Below are 5,000 nucleotides of genomic sequence, written 5' to 3'. Positions count from 1 at the left end.
TAAAAGTGCTGAGAGTAGGGATTTGCATTAAGTGAAAAGTGAAGAAGGAATGGAGGCCGCGAGAGACGTTATCCATTTAACAGATACCTGGAAGACAGCGAGACGGACGGCTGTAGAGCAGAGAAATGATCTAGGACAGGGAGGACAGTCGATGAAGCGTGGACGGTAATGAGAACGGAGACCGTTCAGCTCGCACAGCGTGTTCATCAGCTGTGCCTTACCTTCAGCATTAGCGGCGAAGGTTTAAAGGGACACGGAGGGTTGTTCCTGGTTGCGACTTAACGGTTAACTCACAGCTTTTCCCCCACGCAGGAGGACAGACAGACAAGGCCTGTGATAGAGGAAGACGGAGAGAGAGTGGTCTGAAGGAGAAACCGTTACTTATGGATAATTACAGGGAAAAAAAATCATTCTTTCTTTTAAATACATCTTATCAACAGAAATCACAAAGTGGATCTTCAGTAGAGAACAAACGTCACACCTTCGCTAATTGAGATGCTGTAGATTTGCCCTATCTGCCCAAATTAAATATGAGTTTTGGAACTGAGGAGATGTAAAAAACAAAAACTTCCCATCACTTCCTATCATACTGGTCATTGGCAGGAACACTAGCAGCATTGTGTACTCACATTCATGTTCTCCAGACGATGAAAATCTACTGACTTCTTCAATCCTACTGACTTTTGCTGTATGGCGCCACCAGCAGGTTAACATTCTTGAAAAGTATTGGATGGATTGGCATGAAATTTGGTACAAATACCCATTGTTATCAAACTAACATTTTCAACGTATCCTCACACAACAGTCCGTATGAAGTTGTGCACACTTTTTCATACACCATCCGACCAATGGCCAGCAACACGAGCGATCAGTCGGCCTTTGCAAGAAAAAGATTGTGGTTTGTGTTAAGATAACTAAGTTTGTTACTTACTTTACCTCCAAGGTGTTGGTTAAGTAGCCTACGGGAGTTACATAAGAAAAGACATTTAAAGTTAAAGTTCAGTCAGAGTTGACTTGATCTCCTTGGAACGTGATATCGGCATTTTTGCACTTTTCTGGTTCCTTTGTCTCAAAGTCAAGGTTTTTTTATGTAACAGTTTTTTTCCCCTTAAATGAGGTCTGTTTAACACAGGCTTAAGAGATTTTTGTTCTACGACATTAAATATGTCAGTAAATACCCCACTGGGGAATTTTGCAGCTCGTATGTGTCTTTAAAATGGCAGTTGCTAACAAGTGGCTAAATGAGACTACCAACATCATCATACTAGCAATATAATTTGGAAGCTAATGGGTGGTGTTGGTGTACCTTGGTTAATTCATTCATTCATCTTCAACCGCTTGTCCCTGTTGGGGTCGTGGGGGGGCTGGAGCCGATCCCAGCTGACATCTGGCGTGAGGCGGGGTACACCCTGGACAGGACGTCAGTCTATCACAGGACACATAGAGACAAACAGAGACAGACAACCATTTACACCTACGGGCAATTTAGAGTCATCAATGAACCCAACGTGCATGTCCTTGGTTTGTGGGAGGAAACCGGATTCAAACCAGGAACCCTCTTGTTGTGGGGCAACAGTGCTGACCACCACACCACCTTGGTGCGTGGTGTAAATTTGTGATCATCATAAACTCCCATTGGCCTTTTGACTGTGTTACTGTGAACGCGTTAGCATCATGATGTTAGCATTTAGCAATCATGGCTCTATTGACCAGATATTTTCCTTGTGGGCGCCAATTGCCATCCAGACTTTCATGTTATGAACTCATCAACTAATGAACACAGAAACGTTCTCCTGCACAGCCGAGAACGAGCGCTCGGTTCAGAGGAGGATGGACTCACCATCGTTTGACATTTTACCTCTTGTAACCCTTTGCCATCCGTTTGTACACACAAGTGTGCTGTGATCATTCATCCCGTCCTTGTTATTTCTGGATATTCAAATGTTTTCTTCACACACTTACTTCTCAATGCCTACAACTACAAACATAAAATTGCCTTGAACAGCTTTAAACTCTTTCTCTGTGTGCTATTTTTGATGCTGCATAATCATTTTTTCTTTATCTGGTCATCTGCATAAAATCTTTCACCTGGGACATACACAACCTCACGCTGCAAACTATTTAGAAAAAATTGACAGCAAAAAGCCTAGAAATTAGATATGAAAGGATGATGCTGATAACATCTATTAAATCCCTGTGTAGTCATCCACAGAGGAAGGTAGCAGTAACATTGAAAGTCTAAATATTATTTTGGGGAAACTCAATTTACTGCACACATCGTATTGCAGGAAGTAATGGAGGAGAGTGCCCAGCGCTGGCTGAGAATCTCACTGTCTTAACTCTTTGCAGTGAGACAGCAGGAAGATTTTTTATGTCTTATGTTAATAATGATCAGGTCTAATCTCCTGTAGCTCCGTGTGACCAAAATATTTGTTGGGTTCTTGTATTGTTGTGGCGGGCACTCATTTTCAGCCACAGTAATCAGCACTGCTAAAAGGTCCTGTATATTATAAAAAGTACGTTTTTTTAAAATATATTAGAAAGTCGGCGAGGTGCACGTATTGTGAAAGTATCCAAACGCTCGATCCACAGAGCCTGTATTCAGAAAATGTGCCTTTTAACCAGCTGTTAGGACTTCCTGTACATTTGTGATGTCACAACTATACTATGTAGAGGTAGGAAGTGCGGCTACAGTGCTGTTACAGTCACCAGTTTTCTGGTGGGGTTCTTAAAGAGACAGGCGCTAAAATGGAGCATTTCAGACAGAGGGTGATTACAGGTATATTCAGTCAGACAGGATGAGTAAAATAATGTGTTTTTTATAACATTAAAGCATGTAGACATGTTCTAGTATGACCCTGAACGAGCAGAATATGTCCCCTTTAAAATGTCACATCACATATACCTTTCATGCGGTTAAAGGCGGGCGAAAAAGGGTTTCTGAACATCAATATCTTTCTGTCAAATCTTGACGCCGACACTCATTTGAGATCTTCTAATGATGTGCAGCTGCTCCACTGACAATAAATGAAGCCCAGACTCTGTATTCATACAATGAAAATTGGGACTTTTTACTTCTAAACAAGCTTTATAGAACCAGTTTATGACATTTATTTAACGCCCCAGCTGTCTCTCAGGGTGACAACATGATGATTTACAGAAGAGGGACGGGTATCGATGCTTCGGCAGCAGGAACCTAAAGAAAGTTTTTACTGCCGGGTGTGTCACAGGGTCCCTCTTGGATTGATGTGCTAGGAGAGACATTAACAGATTGCTGCCTGAAAAACAAACCTCATCCAAAATAGAAGTGTTGCCCCCTCCCTGCCACCAGTATGCCAGACATAGTGTGCCAGCCTGGAGCACATGCAGGGGTGCCAAGGCCGGGCCTTGATATCTTAGACCCACCATTAAGTAGGCCCACGGGACACTTGCGCCGCAGTTGTGGCTTGTTGTCGGTGGTTTGAAGAGAGACGATGGCTGTCAAGATGACTCATTCCTATAATATTGCTGCCTCGACAGGACGTTCCCTTGCAAAGCAAAGCAGTGCAACCTTTAAACATTTAAACAGTGGCCCTAGTGAGGGCACAGACCTGAACAATTATTGACGTATGGTTACGATGCGAATGCTGCCAAAGTTGAATTATTGCTGTGCAGCTGTGTGCTTTAGTTTGTCTGGCAGACACAAACTCATGCCTAATCTGCCATCTCATTAGACACCCTTGAGCTTCTGAAGTAACCTAGATCTGGGATCCTGCAACTTTGATGTACTTATCCTATCAAAAGCATTTTTGTCTTGAGGCCGCCCCTTTCAGATTTTTTCAAGCCCAATTATTCCTCATGATCTCTGAAAAATGTACTTATATTTATCTCAGCCTCACTGTTTCTGTAAACCATGCCTCATTTGAATCATGTACCATTCCCCTGCTAAAAATCCAATATTCTCTCTTTTGCCAGAGGCGAACCCTGCAGAAATCAAGAAAGAAATGCATTAAACAAGTTTGCCTGGGTGCGGTTTCCCTGCGCGCTGACTTGTGAACGTGTGTTTATGTTACTGAAATGAACTTGTTTTTTATTATGGGTATATTTTGGGTAGTTTTGTATATTTATAAAAGGTGCCTGATTTCTATTTGTAGACATGCAGTGTGCTTCCTCAGATTAACTGACAGTATTTGTGTACACATTTTAAAACCAAATGTGTAAACATGATGCATAGTACTGTAGATAAATACAGCAATGAACAAATCTGTCTATAAATTATTATTATTATTATTAGTAACTGTCTCCTGAGGATTCAGATCACGAGATGCGTCTCTTTAAACAGTTTACCGAGCCTTAGCTCTGGAAGCTGTGACTCTCCAACACTGTGCTGCTGCTGTTGCATGATATGATGTAATGAGGATGTACAAATTATTTTACATAATTATTGTTTAATTGCAGCAGCCAAGGGCGATAAGGCTGCAGCAGCCCCTGCTGGTAAGTGCCTTCATGACATCTAATTGCAGCCCACAAGCTGTGCTCCAGAAATCCAATTTATTTCGGAGTTAATACGCATACAGTAATCAGCTATTATTCAGTTAAACTACAATAACCACTGAAAATGTGAATTTTAATAAAAGCTTCCTGTGAAGATTGTGTAATTTTCTAATAAATCGTTCTTCTTTCTCTCTTTTTCAGACACGAAGGGTAAGAAAACACACTGTGTTCAGTGTTTCTCTGTGTTCCATAGAGGTAACTGTCCATGGATCATCCTCATCATCATCTTCATCATCCACAAAATGTGTGTGTTTCCCCTCATTCAGAGAATGTGGTGATGGGACTGCGTGTGGGGATATATGCATGACACACACACACACACACACACACACACACACACACACACACACACACACACACACACACACACACACACACACACACACACACACACACACACACACACACACACACACACACACACACACACACACACACACACACATACACACACACACACACACACA

The 5,000-nt window shown here is 42.0% G+C and overlaps 1 protein-coding gene across 2 annotated transcripts in view; it reads left to right on the top strand.

Moving 5' to 3' along the window:
* The window catches only part of mybpc2a (myosin binding protein Ca), a 65,095-nt gene that overhangs the window by 13,998 nt on the left and 46,097 nt on the right, over positions 1-5,000 (top strand). Inside the window, exon 1 of one of the 2 annotated variants that reach the window (XM_083931326.1) lies at positions 4,680-4,683. The exons of the other annotated variant lie outside the window; for it this stretch is intronic. The gene's annotated coding sequence lies outside the window, so the exon portion shown is untranslated. Of the gene's footprint in view, positions 1-4,679; positions 4,684-5,000 lie in introns of those variants that run through there. 2 annotated transcript variants of the gene reach the window in all.

The sequence above is a fragment of the Echiichthys vipera genome, assembly GCF_963691815.1.
Source record: "Echiichthys vipera genome assembly, chromosome: 17".
In the NCBI taxonomy this organism is placed as follows: Eukaryota; Metazoa; Chordata; class Actinopteri; order Perciformes; family Trachinidae; genus Echiichthys; species Echiichthys vipera.
This window is presented reverse-complemented; position numbering and strand designations above follow the sequence as displayed.